Below are 20,011 nucleotides of genomic sequence, written 5' to 3'. Positions count from 1 at the left end.
GTATTTAGTTGAATTTACGCCTTTTAGATTAGACTGATTTATCGTGTAACCGAAGTTTAACGAGTTCCTTTTAGCACTCATGTAAATGACTTCTCACTTTTCTTTATTTAAGGTCAACTGCCACTTTTTGGACCATTCCGATATTTCTTCTAAATCGTTTTGTAGTTTGTTTTGATCTTCTGATGACTTTATTAGTCGATAAACGACAGTGTCATCTGCAAACAACCGAAGACGGCTGCTCAGATTGTCTCCCAAATCGTTTATATAGATAATGAACAGCAATGGGCCTATAACACTACCTTGGGGAACGCCAGAAATCACTTCTGTTTTACTCGATGACTTTCCATCAATTACTACGAACTGTGACCTCTCTGACAGGAAATCACAGATGCAGTCACATAACTGAGACGATATTCCATAAGCACACAATTTCACTACGAGCCGCTTGTGTGGTACAGTGTCAAAAGCCTTCTGGAAATCCAGAAATACGGAATCGACCTGAAATCTTTTGTCAATAGCACTCAGCACCTCATGTGAGCGACTGCTACGGTCGCAGGTTCGAATCCTGCCTCGGGCATGGATGTGTGTGTTGTCCTTAGGTTAGTTAGGTTTAAGTAGTTCTAAGTTCTAGGGGACTGATGACCACAGCTGTTAAGTCCCATAGTGCTCAGAGCCATTTGAACCTTATGTGAATAAAGAGCTAGTTGTGTTTCACAAAAACGATATTTTCTAAACCCATGTTGACTGTGTGTCAATAGACCGTTTTCAAAAAATGGTTCAAATGGCTCTGAGCACTATGGGACTCAACTGCTGTGGTCATCAGTCCCCTAGAACTTAGAACTACTTAAACCTAACTAACCTAAGGACATCACACACATCCATGCCCGAGGCAGGATTCAAACCTGCGACCGTAGCAGTCGCACGGTTCCGGGCTGCTCGCCTAGAACCGCGAGACCACCGCAATAGACCGTTTTCTCCGAGATAATTCATTATGTTCGAACACAATATATGTTCTAAAATCCCGCTGCATATCGACGTTAACGATATGGGCCTGTAATTTAGTAGATTACTCCTACTACCTTTCTTGAATATTGGTGTGACCTGTGCAACTTTCCAGTCTTTGGGAACGGATTTTTCGTCGAGCGAACGGTTGTATATGATTGTTAAGTATGGAGCTAATGCATCCGAAAGGAACCTAATTGGTATACAGTCTGGACCAGAAGACTTGCTTGTATTAAGTGATTTAAGTTGGTTCACTGCTTCGAGGATACTTGCTTCTACGTTACTCATGTTGTCAGCTGTTCTCCATTCGAATTCTGGAATATTTACTTCGTCCTCTTTTGTGAAGGCATTTCGGAAGGCTATGTTTAGTAACTCTGCTTTGGCAGCACTGTCTTCGATAGTATCTCTATTGCTATCAGGCAGAGAAGGCATTTATTGTTTCTTGCCGCTAACATACTTCACATGGCTGCCAATTAATAACTTATGGCGAGAAATCACACGTCTTGGAATGTCTTGGCAAGCGCGGTGGAAGCAGAATCTTCGGGGAGTTCCCCTCGCGTTGTTCAGAAGAGTATAAACAACGCCCTGATTCGTCCAGCGCCTGCTGGCATCAGACGGGAATTTCTAGAGGAGACTGGCGAGAAAGATCGACTGGCCCGCGTCTGGAGACACTCCGTGGTGGTAATTCAGTAAAGGTGACAGTCTTCACGCTATTGGCGGAGAGAGTAACATTTTTCTTATTTCGTGTTTGCGGCCGGAACGGTGCGAAGAGCAGAGTCGGGAGCAGGGACACGTGAAGACAGACACTCCAGGTTTGGATTTTGATGATGAATGATCGCCGGTTTTGGATGTCGAGAACTCTGAATTCACACGGTGGATGGGACTTCACGGTGTCTGAGATTTCGGTTCTTATATACGATCACCCACGGCCGACTTACCGCCACAGCAGATTGGTGAAAGTATATATCAGCACCGGGGATAGTGGGCGTCGATGTTTGCAAAGAGGACATACCGTTGCCGCAGTACCGTTAATCCCGACTCCAGTAATAGTATCGTTATCATTTTTTATTCAGAAACCACTGGAGTAACTGAAACACTTGTTGAGTTGCATTCGTATTAGTGACTGAATGTGTAGCTAGGATACGGTGGTGCTCCCCAATGCTTCATATCTTTGTTGCAATCACTTTTCCTAATAGTCATGTCACTGACTCTTAAGCTATGTCAATGCTTTTCATAAAATAAAACCTCAGTTTAATTTTACTTGTTCACTACTGGCCATTAAATTTGCTACACCAAGAAGAAATGCAGATGATAAACGGGTATTCATTGGACAAATATATTAGACTAGAACTGACATGTGATTACGTTTTTACGCAATTTCGGTGCATAGATCCTGAGAAATCCGTACCCAGAACAACCACCTCTGGTCGTAATAACGGCCTTGATACGCCTGGGCATTGAGTCAGACACAGCTTGGACGGCGTGTACAGGTACAGTTGCCCATGCAACTTCAACACGATACCACAGTTCACCAAGAGTAGTGACTGGTGTATTGTGACGAGCCAGTTGCTTGGCCACCATTGACCGGACGTTTCCAATTGGTGAGAGATCTGGAGAATGTGCTGGCCAGGGCAGCAGTCGAACATTTCTGTATCCAGAAAGGCCAGAACAGGACGTCCACTGTTCAAAGTGCCGTCAATGCGAACAAGATGTGACCGATGGCACCCCATACCATCACGCCGGGTGATACGGCAGTATGGCGATGACGAGTACACGCTTCCAGTGTGCGTTCACCGCGATGACGCCCAACACGGATGCGACCATCATGATGCTGTAAACAGAACCTGGATTCATGCGAAAAAATGACGTTTTGCCATTCGTGCACCCAGGTTCGTCGTTGAGTACACCATCGTAGGCGCTCCTGTCTGTGATGCAGCGTCAAGGGCAATCGCAGCCATGGTCTCCGAGGTCATAGTCCATGCTGCTGCAAACGTCTTCGTACTGTTCGTGCAGATGGTTGTTGTCTAGCAAACGTCCCCACCTGTTGACTCAGGGATCGAGACGTGGCTGCAAGACCCGTTACAGCCATGCGGATAAGATGCCTGTCATCTCGACTGCTAGTGATACGAGGCCGTTGGGATCCAGCACGGCGTTCCGTATTACCCTAATGAACCCATCGATTCCATATTCTTCTAACAGTCATTGGATCTCGACTAACGCGAGCAGCAATGTCGCGATACGATAAACCGCAATCGCGATAGGCTACAATCCGACCTTTATCAAAGTCGGAAACGTGATGGTACGCATTTCTCCTCCTTCCACGAGGCATCACAACAACGTTTCATCAGGCAACGCCCGTCAACTGCTGTTTGTTTATGAGAAATCGATTGGAAACTTTACTCATCGCAGGACGTTGTAGGTGTCGCCACCGGCGCCAACCTTGTGTGGATGCTCTGAAAAGCCAATCATTTGCATTTCACAGCATCTTCTTCCTGTCGGTTAAATTTCGCGTCTGTAGCATGTCATCTTCGTGGTGTAGCAATTTTAATGGCCAGTAGTGTAGGTAGCCCAATAACGATTAGTGATGAAGCCCATTTCCAAATGGATGGCTATGTTGGTATAGAGAACTGTCGGTACTGGGTACTGGAGAACTCTCGTGAGCTACACTAAAATCCATTCCACAGTTGGAAAATAACAGTGTGATGCATTGTCTCCAAAGCAGGGGGCAGCGTATGTTGGTCCTTACTTTTTAGAGGGGGGGCGAATCACAGTTACTGTGACATCAGTGCTACATCGAAACATTAAACAGCCTCCTAGGTTAAGCACTGGAAAGGTGAACATGAAACAAATATGGTACCAACAAGATGGTGCCAGAACTCACATGGGGTGAGCGTCCATGGAAATGGTTTGACAGATGTTTCTTGGTCATGTCATTTGACGATTCAGCAATGTCTGTTGGGCAACAATCTCTTCCTGTCTATTGATTTCTTCTACCTGAAATCAGGAGCGATCAGTGACCCGAAAATTTCCATTTGTGAAGGAATTGATTCTGTGTCAAATGAAACGTTTGAGAAAGTTGTGCATATCTTTGAGGAGAGGCTCCGGTGTCTGACAAGAAGGATATTATCTTCATGACGTTATTTTCAGACCCTAATTAATGTATGTAGATTTTAAAATTGTAATAAAAAGCTATTCAGTAGCGAAAAACATCAATTTCCTCTCCTCCACCCTGTTTGTTCACAACATCCAGAATGAGAGCTCCCTAGCTCTGGATCTGAATTGCTAGAAGCCAGTCGACTTGAGCCCACCAACATTTTGTCTCTGGCTAATGCCGATATTGGTGTGCTAACAGCAGAGTACTCACGTGTACTGTAGCTGTTACGTAATAACTACAGCGCATTGCCCTACCAATGCAGTAAGCACTGCCTGACAAAAGGTGCAGCATGCAGCACTGCCCATGATCACTTGGCAGCCAATATTGGGAGTCGGTGGATAGAGCTTGGTTCCTCTGCGCTCTCACCACCCTCTTCGGAATTCATTAATTGTGTTGTGAACAAACTATAGCTGTTGTGTTTCTATCACGGTCACATACCCCGGTCAGTTTGAAGTATGTCAATTATATTTATGGTGTATGATGCAATTGTGTTTAAAGCTAGTAAATTCTTTCAATTTCACTTCCATACATTTGTTTGGTCTTAGCAGACGAACATGCAAGTGAGGAGATAACCATCGATGGGTATAACCATTAGGCTATTTGAACTTACCTCGCGGCCACACTCAAACATATACATCGTTGCCACGGTCGAGTTATTCATGTTCAGACACATTCGTTCCACTATTTATCTTTCAGTTGACACACAACACGATTTCGTCGGGCTTCTATAGTGCTGCAGCTGTTGTAACACTGGAGTGCCGTGTGTTCCTTGTGTTTCTCAGTCTGTGTGATTGAGGCAGCGTACTGTAAGCAGCAGAATGATCTGGTATTCACGTCGGCAACACGCCGAGATGGTGTCTGCGCATGGCCACACTGATGGAAACAGTCGAGAGGCAGCACGGCTAAACCAGAACAAGTACCTTCACAGGCACCAACCACATCACACAACATTTCAAGCTCTTTTTGAGCGTTTGTGCGATCAGACAAACATGCAGGGAGGCGGCGGACTGTGTGTACACCAGATTTGGAGGATCGGGTTCTACAGCATACTGAGACGAACCCTGGTACCCTGTGTATCATGCGTGACAACCGTTACTATCAATATCACCTGCAATCTCACTTTATTCATCTGCTGTGACGTGGATGCGATGCAGATCTGTACTGAATTCCAAGATGATCTGTTGTCATATATATATAGGGAATTAAATGCACTGAGATAATTGAAACTCTCTTACTACTTCTCTCTCTCTCTCTCCTTTAAATGGGTTTAAGATACGGCAAATATTAATTGTAATGAGTGTGGAATCAAATTTGCCTGTTGAACACATACAATGACTATTAGATTGCAAATTTTGGCAGCAGAGAGAAGTTGAACGATGTCTATAAGTTGTCGACACTAAGTTGGGCTTCGGCTCCCAATTTGTTGTCGGTACACTTCATGTCGACTGTCTTATGTTCACGGCTACTGCCAACTTCAGTGTTCTAACTGTTGAAGGACTTATTTCAATAGTGGCACAAGTCCATTTTTGTTCATTCTGAGATACAGAGTCCTAAAGTTAAACGAGCGCTGAAAAATCTGCAGTTGAGATACCAGAAATATTCAAGTATATATATATTTTTCAGCGTTCATTTAATTTCAAGTGTATATGCTTGAATATTTCTGGTATCTCAACTGCAGATTTTTCAGCGCTCATTTAACTTTAGGACTCTATATCTCAGAATGAGGAAAAATGGACTTGTACCACTATTGAAATAAGCCCTTCAGTTGTAGCACTATATTAGCGCGACGAAACCGTGTTGTGTGCAGACTTAAGAATAAACAGTGGTACGAGTGTGTTTGAACATGAACAACTCTATTATATGCTTTCACATAAACTTGTTACATCCGTGTGTAATTAATACCATAACTGGTGACTATCTGCATGCACACTTGCCTAAGGTTGCATTATTTTATAACAGACAGACAACATCCCCCCTTCTTACGTCCGTTCGCAACGTGGCGACAAAGTTCTGCTTCCTGATTTCTCCGTGCATGACGCTGCACTGCAGTTAAAGCTTAACTCAGCATCCACAGCTTATAACAACTTCTGTCGATATTTGTAGACCGGGACTATTACGTCTGACATCACTAAAATATGAAATAAAAGAAACTGGCTTAAATAACATTGTGATTACTAAAAAACTGTAAGCTTTTAATGCTTTATAATTTGAGTGTCTCAGAGTTTCATTCGTAGTGATGTAACAGTGATACGCCTGATACATAATTGGACCTGTTTCCACCTGGTGGCTGTGTCCTAGAGTCACTGATCAATCACTGGGCGTGTGTTTGTTTACATGAGGGTTAAAGGATGAACAGAATGTGTGCAAGTTTCAAAACGTTTCGTCAAACTTATAGCAAGAAGGAGGTTGTAGTACTTAGCGTGTCTGAGATAATGTTGTGTGTCCATTTCACCTGAAGTATTACGCATTAAGGTGTTTTGTGTCTATATTGGAAGAGTCGAGTGTTATTAAATAGCTGTGTTAATTTAATCGTCTTAACCCTTCATGACAATAAATGTAACTTTTGTATCGTCCATTCAGAGTTATGGATAGAGAGAATTCAAATAAACCATAAATTGTTTCTAGAGGTCTTTTAAATGCATTAAAAATAAGGATAATGCTCCACATGACAGACATGTTGGGGTACACAGCCCGCATCTCGTGGTCGTGCGGTAGCGTTCTCGCTTCCCCCGCCCGGGTTCCCGGGTTCGATTCCCGGCGGGGTCAGGGATTTTCTCTGCCTCGTGATGGCTGGGTGTTGTGTGCTGTCCTTAGGTTAGTTAGGTTTAAGTAGTTCTAAGTTCTAGGGGACTTATGACCACAGCAGTTGAGTCCCATAGTGCTCAGAGCCATTTGAACCATTTTTTTGGGGTACACAATTCTTTAAAAACAGAAATGTGACTTCATGAACCAAGACTGTATTTGAGAGAAGCCATGGAAGTAACTGAAAGCACTAGAGTAGATATATAAATTCTAAGGTCTGATGCTGCTTGAGGACTGTTTTTGCGAACAACTAAAATTTATTAATGGCTGGACACCTCTGTCTTGGTTCCCCAGAGGATTAAAATCCGAAAGAACAGACAAAACTACTTGATGCATCATCCTGAAGAGTTTGTTGAAGGTTATAATGTCGATATAGTAATAGGAACAGGGGCGGTCCTTACCTCATTCTTAGATTGTTTTGTAATAAACTTGACAGTCTAGGTTTTCCTCACTGTTTCCTACTTCAACCAGTGAAGTACTCTTAAATTGTGAAGAATGAGAAGAGTTCAAGGCCTTACTTGCATTCTGCATTGAAGACATGGAATATGGGGTTGAAGATGTTCTTGCTGAATTACCTTTATGGAGAAGGAAATCTGTGAGGTTAATTTGATATTAGTAAACTCCAGGAGCTTTCATGATAATATCCTAGAATTAGTATCATCCATTGAAGGTTGTAATGCCCAGATAGTAGTAGGAACAGAAAGTTGGTTGAAACCGTAGATGAATAACAACGTAATTCTGAATTCAGATTCGAACAATCATCTTAAGGATAGGTTACTCGCCAATATTGGTGGCGTATATATTGCAATAAAGAATTCGATAATATCTAGCGATGTTATCTTGGATTCAAATGTGAATTAATTCAGTGAAGTTAAGCATCAAAGATGGGCCAAAATGGTAACTGGATGTTTCTACAGGCCACCTCTGTCAGAAGCTGTAGTGGTAGGGCACTTCATAGAGAATTTGCGGAATCGCGTGAATCTGTTCCCCGATCGTGCCGTTGATTGCCAGTTGACTTCAAATTGCCAGATATAGACTCCGAGAGTGGTGCTACCAAAACCGCTGCCAGAGACAGGGATTCGTCTAGCAGTATTCTGAATGTTATGGGCGAAAGTTATTTCGAGGAGATAGAGAACCAACTCGTGAAAGTAACATCTTGGACCCCTAGCAAGAAGCAGACCCGATATTCTACAATCAGTTAACGTAGAGGAAGGTTTCAGTAATCATAAGGTTGTGATAGCATCTATGAGTATAGATGTTACAAGGAATGTTAAGAAAGGTAAGAAAATATTTTTGCTTTGCAAGAGTGACAGGGTACAACTTGCAGGTTACCTATCTAGCCACATCAACTACTGAGTGCTGAGGACGACGATGTGAAAAACAAATGCAAAAAATATTAATAGCATCGTTCAAGATGCCATAGACAGTATGATCCTAGCAAAATCTTAAGGGATGGGAAAGACCGACTGTGATTTAATAACCGTGTCGTAAAAAATGCTACCCAAACAAAAAGAGATTCATCACAGATTCAAGAGAAATCAAGACCTAGTTGAGAAAAAAAATAGAACGAAGTGAATATGCGTAAGGACATCAATGAAGTAAACGTCCAATGACTTTGAAAATAAAATTTTATCTCTCGATCTCACTAAAAACCCTGTGAGGATTTGGTGTTACATAAACTCAGTAAGCGGTTCAAAATCGTCTATTCTGTTACTCAGTGGCCATAATGGCACCGAAACAAGAATTGATAGAAAGAAGACCTAAATACTTAATTCAGTATTCCGAAATTGTTTCACCTCGCAAAATCGTAAAACGGTCCCTCCTTTCGATCATCGTACGAACTTCGATTTGGAAGATATTGAGATACCTGATCGCGGAATAGAAAAACAACTACAATCGCTTTGTAGTGGAAAGGCATCAGGACCAGATGAAATACCTGTAAGATTCTACAGCGATTATCTGAAAGAACATGGTCCCCTGCTACCAGTAGTTTATCATATGTCAGTGGAGCAACGAAGAGTACCTAGCGATTAGAAAAAAAGCACAGGGCATTCCCGTTATGAGGAAGGGTCGTAAGACAGATGCAGAAAATTGTAGGCCTATGTATTAACGTCAATCTGTTGTGGAGTTATGGTACATGTCTTACGCTCGTGTATTACAGTGAGGCGACAAAGCCGGCCGGGGTGGCCGAGCGGTTCTAGGCGCTTCAGTCCGGAACCACGCGGCTGCTACGGTCGCAGGTTCGAATCCTGCCTCGGGCATGGATGTGTGTGATGTCCTTAGGTTAGTTAGGTTTAAGTAGTTCTAAGTTCTCGGGGACTGACGACCTCAGAAGTTAAGTCCCATAGTGCTCAGAGCCGTTTGATCCATTTGAGGCGACAAACGTCACGGGATACCTCCCAGTATCGCACCGGACCTCCTTTTGCCCGGCTTAGTGCAGCAACTCGAAGAGGCATGGACTCAAAAGTCGTTGGAAGTCCCCTACTGAGCCATGCTGTCTCTATAGCCGTCCATAATTGCGGAGGCGCTGCCGGTACATCATTTTGTGCACGAACTGGCCTGTAGCTTATGTCCCATAAATGATCGATGGGATTCATGTCGGGAGATCTGGGTGGCCAGATCATTCACTCGAACTGTCCAGAATGTTCTTGAAACCAATCGAGATACAGTTTTGACCTACTGACATAGTGCATTGTTGTCCACAAAAATTCCAGCGCTTTCGAAAACAAGTAACCGAATATAACAATTTCCTGTCAACGATCGGTTCAGTTGGACCAGAGGACCCTGTCCATTCCATGAAAACACAGCCCATACTACACTACTGGCCATTAAAATTGCTACACCAAGAAGAAATGCAGATGATAAACGGGTATTCATTCGACAAATATATTATACTAGAACAGAGCTTGGATGGCGTGTACAGGTACAGCTGCCCATGCAGCTTCAACACGATACCACAGTTCATCAAGAGTAGTCACTGGCGTATTGTGATGAGCCAGTTGCTCGGCCACCATTGACCAGACGTTTTCAATTGGTGAGAGATCTGGAGAATGTGCTGGCCAGGGCAGCAGTCGAACATTTTCTGTATCCAGAAACGTCCGTATGCGAACAAGAGATGACTGAGACGTGTAACCAATGGCACCCCATACCATCACGCCTGGTGATACGCCAGTATGGCGATGACGAATACACGCTTCCAATGTGCGTTCACCGCGAAGTCGCCACACGGATGCGACCATCATGATGCTGTAAACAGAACCTGGATTTGTCCGAAAAAATGACGTGTTGCCATTCGTGCACCCAGGCGCTCCTGTCTGTGATCCAGCGTCAAGGGTAATCGCAGCCATGGTCTCCGAGCTGATAGTCCATGCTGTTGTAAACGTCGTCGAACTGTTCGTACAGATGGTTGTTGTCTTGCAAACGTCCCCATCTGTTGACTCAGGGATCGAGACGTGGCTGCACGATCCGTTACAGCCATGCGGATAAGATGCCTGACATCTCGACTGCTAGTGATACGAGGCCGTTGGGATCCAACAGGGCGTTCCGTATTACCCTCATGAACCCACCGATTCCATATTCTGCTAACAGTCATTGGATCTCGACCAACGCGAGCAGCAATGTCGCGATACGATAAACCGCAATCGCGATAGGCTACAATCCGACCTTTATCAAAGTCGGAAACGTTATGGTACGCAATTCTCCTCCTTACACGAGGCATCACAACAACGTTTCACCAGGCAACGCCGGTCAACTGCTGTTTGTGTATGAGAAATCGGTTGCAAACTTTCCTCATGTCAGCACGTTGTAGGTGTCGCCACCGGCGCCAACCTTGTGTGAATGCTCTGAAAGGCTAACCATTTGCATATCAAAGCATCTTCTTCCTGTCGGTTAAATTTCACGTCTGTAGCACGTCATCTTCGATATGTAGCAATATTAATGGCCAGTAGTGTATTATGGGTCACCACCAGTTTGCACAGTGCCTTGTTGACAGCTTGAGTCCATGGCTTTGTGGGGTCTGCACCGCACTAACCCTACCATCACCTGTTCTGAAATCGGGACTCATCTCACTAGGTCACTGTTTCCCAATAGTCTAGGATCCAACCATTATGGTCACAAACCCAGGAGAGGGGCTGCAAGAGATGTCGTGCTGTTGGTAGAGGCACTCCAAATGGTTCAAATGGCTCTGAGCACTATGGGACGTAACTGCTGTGGTCATCAGTCCCCTAGAACTTAGAACTACGTAAACCTAACTAACCTAAGGACATCACATACACCCATGCCCGAGGCAGGATTTGAACCTGCGACCGCAGCAGCAGCGGGGCTCCGGACTGGAGCGCCTAGAACCGCACGGCCACCGCGGCCGGCAGAGGCACTCCCGTCAATCGCCTGCTGCCACAGCCCCTCAACGCTAAATTTCGCCGCACTGTCCTAACGGATACGTTTGTCATACGTCTCACATTGATCTCTGCACTTATTTCACGCAGTGTTGCTTGTCTGTTAGCACTGACAGCTCTACGCAAATGCGGCTGCTCTCGGTCGTTAAGTGAAGGCCGTCGGTCGCTGTGCTGTCCGTGGTGAGAGGTAATGCCTGAAATTTGCTATTCTCGGCACGCTCTTGATACTTTGGATCTCTGAATACTGAATTCCCTAACGATTTTCGAAACGGAATGTCCCATGCGTCCAGCTCCAACTACCATTCCGCGTTCAAAGTATGTTAATTCCCGTCGTGCGGCTATAATCACATCTCAAACCTTTTCACGCGAACCACCTGAGTACAAATGACTGCTCGGCCAATGCACTGGCCTTTCATGTCTCGTGTACGCGACACTAGCGCCATCTGTATATGTGCATATCGCTGCAGTCACCTCAGTGTATGATTTTCTTGGAGAACGAAAAACTCTTCTATAAAAATCAACATGTTTTCCCGAAAGCAGAGAACCTGCGAAACTCATCCCGCTCTGTTCCTCCATGAAATCTACAGCGCTGTAGATTTCGGTGTTCAGGCAGATGCCGTGTTACTCGGCTTCCGGAAGGCTTTCGACACTGTGGGCTTACGAAACACTGTACTAGATTTGTGACTGGATTCAGTACTTTCTCGCGGATAGAACTCAATAAGTCGCTCTTAACGGAACAAAATCGATAGATATCGATAATTTCGGGGGTGTCCAAGGAAGTGTGATTCCAATGTACATAAACGATCTAGTAAAATGATGTTCAAGGCCGTTACTAGATAGCGCGATTGGCAGCAACGCCGCAAGACAGTAAAGCTTTGCAGAATGACCAACAGGGGTTTGATGAATGGTGCAGGGGCTGGTAGGTGATCCTGAAGTGCCCTGGAGGTAACTGTACGTGACAGACTGCGCATATACAAAAAAAGAAATCCACTACTGTACAACTACACTGTTGATGACATATTGCTGGAAACAATAACCACCGTAATATATCTAGGATTACCGATCCGGAGCTACCTTAAACGGAATGGCTACATAACATTAACTGTAGGTAAAACAGATGCCAGACTGAGATTCACAGAAGGAAATACTCGTATAATTCATCCACTAAATAAACGGCTTACATGGCACTTGTTCGGCCGATTCTTCATCAACATGCTTATTGCTCGAACAATCCACAGGCGTACTGCCGGTCCATAGCGTCCAACGGGCACAATATTTCGGCGATCAGACATGTCGCCATCGTCAGGTGCGCTGACGAGGGCGGGCGTCGGCGGTCGCTGAGGCGCTGGCGTCGACGTCTGTGGTAGCGTCGGTGTAATTGTCCCTCAGGAGCTCAGTTCGTCAGCGCACCTGACGATGGCGACGTGTCTGATCGCCGAAATATTGTGCGCATTGAACACCCTATGGACCGGCAGCACATCCGTGGACTGTTCGAGCAAGAAGTACGCCGATAGAAACTGAACAATAACAATATGCTTATTTGTTTTATTTTTAATTATTCTGAGCCATGATTTATTTATTTATTCACCTGTAGAGCAACATGCTTAGTGTTGGTGCCTCCCGTAGTTCCCCCCGTATCCAGTGTAAAGGAGTCAGTATTGAGTGTCTTTTCATTTTTAGTGGTCATTAACGTCAATCTGTGTATTGAGCAAGCAGTAAAGGAAACAAAAGAAAAATTCGCAGTAGGTATTAAAATCCATGGAGAAGAAATAAAAACTTAGAGGTTCGCCGATGACATTGTAATTCTGTCAGAGACAGCAAAGGACTTGGAAGAGCAGTTGAACGGAATGGAAAGGAGGATATAAGATGATCATCAACAAAAGCAAAACGAGGATAATGGAATGTAGTCGAATTAAGTCGGGTGATGATGAGGGAATTAGATTAGGAAATGAGACACTTAAAGTAGTAAAGAAGATTTGCTATTTGGGGAGCAAAATAACTAATGATGGTCGAAGTAGAGAGGATATAAAATGTAGACTGGCAATGGCAAGGAAAACGGTTCTGAAGAAGAGAAATTTGATAACATCGAGTATAGATTTAAGCCGTTTCTGAAAGTATTTGTATGGAGTGTAGCCGCCGGCCGAAGTGGCCGTGCGGTTCTAGCGCTACAGTCTGGAACCGAGCGACCGCTACGGTCGCAGGTTCTAATCCTGCCTCGGGCATGGATGTGTGTGATGTCCTTAGGTTAGTTAGGTTTAAGTAGTTCTAAGTTCTAGGCGACTGATGACCTCAGCAGTTAAGTCGCATAGTGCTCAGAGCCATTTTTTTGGAGCGTAGCCATGTATGGAAGTGAAGCATGGACGATGAATAGTTTGGACAAGAAGAGAATAGAAGCTTTCGAAATGTTGTGCTACAGAAGAATGCTGAAGATTAGATGGGTAGATCACATAACTAATGAGGAGTTATTGAATAGAATTGGGGAGAAGAGGAGTTTGTGGCACTAGAAGAAGGGATCGGTTGGCAGGACATGTTCTGAGGCATCAAGGGATCACCAATTTAGTATTGGAGGGCAGCGTGGAGGCTAAAAATCGTAGAGGGAGACCAAGAGATGAATACACCAAGCAGATTCAGAAGGATGTAGGTTGCAGTAGGTACTGGGAGATGAAGAAGCTTGCACAGGATAGAGTAGCATGGAGAGCTGCATCAAACCATTCTCAGAACTGAAGACCACAACAACAACAACAACGGTCTAGCAGCAGCTGTGGGGCTGTCCATCTCACCGTCTCTGTATCCAGACGACTTTTGCATTTCCTACCGCTCCTCCAGTACTGGCATTGCTGAGCGGCGTCTACAGGGAGCCATCCAGAAGGCGCTCTAGCCCACGGCTTCCAGTTTTCAACCGCGAAGTCGTGCGTCATGGACTTCTGTCGGCGTCGTACCGTTCATCCGGAACCAGAACTTGATGACGATCCACTCACGGTAGTGGAGACATATCGATTCTTAGGACTGGTTTTTGACCTCCGATTGACTTGGATTCCTCTTCATCGTGAGCTTAAGTCGAAGTACTGGCAGTGCCTTAATGCCCTCCGCTGCCCGAGCAACACCAACTAGGGTGCAGATCGCCCTGCACTGTTGCAGCCCTGCAAAGCCTTTGTTCAGTGTCGCCTTGACTATCGGAGTCTTATTTATGGTTCGACGGCGATCTCGGCGTTGCAGTTACTAGACCCAGTGCACCACTGTGGGGTTCGACTAGCGACGGGAACTTGTAGGAAGAGTCTAGTGATCAGCCTACTGGCGAAACTGGGATCCTTCCATTGCAGATCAGGTGGCGGCAACTGCTCGCCAATGATGTCACGCACATTCGTAGCTCTCCTGAGCATCCAAATTATCGTCTCCTTTTCCCAACCACGACGGTTCATCTCCAGTATCGGCGGCCCAGGTCAGGGATTACGATCTTGATTTGGGTCCGATCCCTTCTGTCTGAAGTAGAGTCCTTCCCTTTACTACCTCTCCTCTGGGTCCATTTCTGTACACCTCCATGGTCTATACCTAGACTGCAGCTTTGGTTGGACCTTTCGTATGGCCCTAAGGCCTCCTGAGGCTCTCCACTGTCACTTTCTCTCGATTCTTGACGCGTCTCAGGGGTCTGAAGTAGTCTACACCGACGGCTCGATGTCTGATGGTCACGGTGGCTTCGCCTATGCTCAAACAGGACATACTGAACAGCGTTCCTTGCCGGGTGGCTGCAGCGTTTTCACTGCAGAGCTGCTGGCCATATCCAGTGCTCTTGAGCATATCCGTTCCTGCTCCAGTGAGTCCTTCCTTGTCTGTAGTGACTCCTTGAGCAGCTTACAAACTACTGACCAGTGCTACCTCCGACATCCTTTGGTAGTGACCATCCAGGAGTCTGTCTATGCGCTGGAACGCATGCTGGTGTTTGTCTGGACTCCAGGACACGTCGGAATCCCAGGAAGTCAGCTTGCTGACAGATTGACCAAACAGGTTACTCATAAACCGGTTCTGGAGATCGGCATCTCTGAAACTGTTTTTCGGATTTGGGATACGGAATGGCATTAAGTACGGTCAATAAACTGTGTGTCATAAAGGAGACTACGAATGTGTGGAAGTCCTCGATGCGGGCCTCTCGCAGGGACTCTGTGGTCCTCTGCCGGCTCCGCATCGGCCACACTTGGCTGGGCTGTCCCACGGCTATCTCCTCCGCCGTGAAGACCCATCCCAGTGTCGGTGTGGCGGCCGGGTGACGGTGGACCACATTCTGTTGCACTGTCCCACTTCAGCTGCCCTGTGACGGAATTTTCAGTTACCTGTCTCGTTACCATTAGTTTTAGCTGGCAACGCCTCATTGGCTGATTTACATTTTATACTTGGGTTTTATCATTCCATCTAAGTTTTAGTGCGTGTCTTTCTCAATCTGTGTTCTCTGCCCTAGAGGTTTTAGGCTGGAGGCTTCAATGTGTTGCAGAGTGGCTGGCTTCTCCTTTTTTTTATTCTCATGATCATCCAGTCACGGTCATCTGCTCTCTTGTTTTTATTCCTTCTTCCTGTTTCCTGCGTCTCTCTGTGATTTTATTGTCTTATTTTGTCCATTGTACTGTTTGTTGCCATTCTGTATTTCTTGTGGTTTTTCTTTTCTCCAGGTTTTGTACCGTAAGTCCTGTTTGTTTTATTCTTTCCGTCGTGGACTAGTTTTATAGGAAAAATGGACCGATGACCAAGCAGTTTGGTCCCTCCCCACCCCCCACCCCCTGTTAAAGCAACCAACAACCCAACCAACAAACTTGGTGTGGGTACAGTCAACACTTCGCACAATGCTTCTTATATTTAGTCTTAAAACTTTCAGAAACACCAAAGCGCAGGTGGCCTAATGATTTTCCCGATTAACCAGATGCATGCCATGTTCTGTAAAGTAATTTCTTTTCAAATCTACTATGCTGAGAAAAAAAAGAAGAAAACATTTGAGGTGAACTGTTGCCCAACATGCAGTTTATAGACGCTAAATACTCGCGATTAATGTCAGCACCAATATGCGTCGCAATTTTTCTGCTACAGCGCTCCCATCTGTAATCAGTTGTATGTGTGACGATTCACAACCGTCACATTACCGAGCCGATTTGAACAGCCGCCAGGCGGCTCTCTCGAGTCCTGCGCTATGCGCCACAGAAGTACACACTACGCCACTGATTCCCAACCTTTCTTGGACCATTGTCCCTGGGTACAACCAGACATTAGCTAGTACCCCCGCCCTCTTCCCCCCGTGTCATCTGTTGTCCCTCCCCACTCCTTAACATTGTCACCAAACTTAGTGCGTAAATAAACTGTAGAATGAAAGCCTGTTCTTGGAATACTTTTATTTTTAAAATGATGAAAGCTGAATGATATTTAGTTTGTGTGTGTGTTAGAATTAATGACGAAGGAACTCGTTGCGCATCGCAAGTGCTACCCACAATCCCTCTCAGATGAGAAAGGTGACCATCCGTAGTGATGGTAGACACTAGTTGCAAAACATACCTCCCCCGCATTACACTTCTCCATTGCGGTGTCCGCAGCTCGTGGTCTAGTTACTAGCGTTGTTACCTCTGGATCACAGGGTCCCAGGTTCGATTCCCGGCCGGGTTGGAGATTTTTCTCTGCCCGGGGACTGGGTGTTTGTGTTGTCCTCATCATTTCATCATCATCCTCATCATTCGTGACAGTGGCTAGATTGGACTGTGAAGAAATTGGGACATTGTATGGGCGCTGATGACCGCGCAGTTGAGCGCTCCACAAACCAAACATCATCATCATCATCATCATCATCATCTCTCCATTGCGGCACTTGCTTGACCTGCACACTGCAACCCCATTTAAAATCAACCAAGTTAAAATGTGTGCGCTATACTTACTGCTCGTAGATCGCATGATTCCTGCACTCCTTACTCCTGAACTGGCGGAAATTGGAAAACTTCAGGCTGTTAATGCTTTGCGTCTGACCACAGCCTCTAATACTACTAATAATAATAGTGCTGTACAGCGCTATAGAAGCACTTACCTAGGTACTGCTGTATCGTAATGTCAATTAATTCATTTATTTGTTTCGAAGCGGGTAATGAAGCAATTTCTGGACTACTGCAGGTACTGTCTACAACTTGTAGAAGACATTTTCTTGAGATATTTAGCATTTATTCCGTATAAGTCTCACTTTTATCGTCATCAATGTCCGGGGCAAAGCACAAGATATGTTCGTAACGGGTGGACTATGCAAGGAACCTGTAACCTCTACCGCATTACTATTAATAACTGAGAAAAAGTAATTATTGGTAACTCATACAATCAGAATTAGAGTCTTACGAAGTTGTGATGATAGTAATGATCTTTTGAAAATAATTTAGTTTCCTGGCTGGAACAGAATCGAATCGTTTAATTTTTACCCCTCAAAAAATTTCATTTTACCCCACAGGGGGTAATTACCCCCAGGTTGAGAACCACTTCCCTACACGCCCACCGCAACCACGGAGGGAACGAGCCATAGCCCGCTGCTGCGGTGCTGCTCTTCGAGCGTGCTCTTCCCGCTGGAGCGACAAGCAGGAAATCACTGTCAGTCATGAAACCGGCGGCCCATGGAATGAGCGTAACACTTGCCTCGAACGGAAGGAGAGTTGCACTTACCAACCAGATCTGGCGCCAGCGTATTCGCTCGGTTCGGTGTCGGCTCAGATTGGCTTGTATGAACTGGAGATCAGGTGTAGGCATGTTGCACTGTATTTCTGACTCTCTAGGAACTTGTTGGGAGTCAGGGGCACTCAGTTACTGACATCCTGTAAACGACCCTAGTCATAAGTTTAAAGTTAATTGTGTTCTTTGTTCGTACGTATGTTTTCTATCTACTATTGACTTGCAGTCGTAAATTCCATGTTGACTTCCCTTGCCATTTGACTAACAGTAGTTGCGTTTTTTCTTTAAGCCTATATGCGGTTTCCGCAGAAACAGATCCCCTTAGATCACTTATTCACCCTAAGACTAGTAACTGAGAAGGCGTGGGAATTCAATGTAGATGTCCACATATTATTCGTAGATTTTAAAAAGGCCTATGATAACATACACCGACAGACGCTCCTAAATATAATAAAGGAATTTAAAATACCATCGAAATTAATCAGATTAGTTAAAACGCGTATAGATGAAACTTTATGTCGCATAAAGACACCGGTAGGAGAAACTGATGGTTTTAAGGTGTACACTGGACTGAGACAAAGGGATCCCATATCACCTATTTATATAACCTTGTCCTGGAGAAGATTGATAGAGAATTTTCTAAAACCAGTCCACAAGGGATCCGGCTACAGGATGTGAACGTTACAAGATTTGCCTATGCAGATGATGTAGCATTAATAAGTAGTTCCAAAAGAGAATTAATCAGAATGATGCAAAATTACTATAAAACTGCTGAGAAACAGGATTACATGTTAATGAAGAAAACCAAAAAAGATGCACCTCTGACTGTAGATGGATTCAGTTTCAAGACTGTTGACCACTTCAAGTACCTAGGAAGCCTTTTTAGTAATAACAACAGAACAGATATAGAAATAGATGCCTGTTTATCAACAGCAAACAAGACACTTTTTAGTTTCATCGAAATTCTAAGAAAAAGATCACTTAGCAGTAACCTCAAAATCCTCTTCTATCAATCGACCATTATACTTGTTATGTTATATGGATGTGAAACATTAATATTGAGAAAGAAAGATGAAGAAAAACTGTTAATATTCGGAAGAAAAGTATTAAGGAAAATTTTTGGGCCTGTATACTACAAAAATAACATGGAATGGAGAATAAGAAGAAATGAAGAATTAAGAGGGCTCTACAAACACCGTAACATCGTCGAAGTGCTCACGAGGAGAAGGTTGAATTGGCAGGCCGTATAGGTTCGCAGGAGAGCTTCTGTAAAGTTTGGAAGGTAGGAGACGAGGTACTGGCAGAAGTAAAGCTGTGAGGACGGGGCGTGAGTCGTGCTTGGGTAGCTCAGTTGTAGAGCACTTGCCCGCAAAAGGCAAAGGTCCCGAGTTCGAGTCTCGGCCCGGCACACAGTTTTAATCTGCCAGGAAGTTTCATATCGGCGCACACTCAACTGCAGAGTGAAAATCTCATTCTGGAAACATCCCCAAGGCTGTGGCTAAGCCATGTCTCCAAAGTATCCTTTCTTTCAGGAGTGATAGTTCTGGAAGGTTCGCAGGAGAGCTTCTGTAAAGTTTGGAAGTTAGGAGACGAGGTACTGGCAGAAGTAAAGCTGCGAGGACGGGGCGTGAGTCGTGCTTGAGTAGCTCAGTTGGTAGAGCACTTGCCCGCGAAAGGCAAAGGTCCCGAGTTCGAGTCTCGGCTCGGCACACAGTTTTAATCTGCCAGGAAGTTTCATATCAGCGCACACTCCGCTGCAGAGTGAAAATTTCATTCCGAATAGAAATGTTTCCTGAATGTTTCACACCTCTGAACCCGGCAACACCAGGCAGAAATGATTTAACAGTTTAGTTGACCGAAAAATGACAGAAAAAGACGTTCGTGATACACTGGTCTGTGCACCAAGAAGGACTTCGTGCTTAATTTGCAGTCATGGAGCAAGTGAAGAAATTACTCAAGTCACACACATTACTCCACAATAAGTCGC

General features: G+C 44.8%; 1 non-coding gene across 1 annotated transcript; it reads left to right on the top strand.

The window, feature by feature from the left end:
• The first annotated feature begins 19,659 nt into the window (after positions 1-19,659).
• Trnas-cga lies at positions 19,660-19,734 on the top strand. Its single transcript has one exon. It is a non-coding gene; the product is annotated as a tRNA-Ser (tRNA).
• The last annotated feature ends 277 nt before the right edge of the window (positions 19,735-20,011 follow it).

This window comes from Schistocerca piceifrons, chromosome 3 (assembly GCF_021461385.2).
Source record: "Schistocerca piceifrons isolate TAMUIC-IGC-003096 chromosome 3, iqSchPice1.1, whole genome shotgun sequence".
NCBI lineage: Eukaryota > Metazoa > Arthropoda > Insecta > Orthoptera > Acrididae > Schistocerca > Schistocerca piceifrons.
The sequence above is the reverse complement of the archived record's forward strand: the minus strand, read 5'-3'. Positions and strand labels throughout refer to the sequence as shown.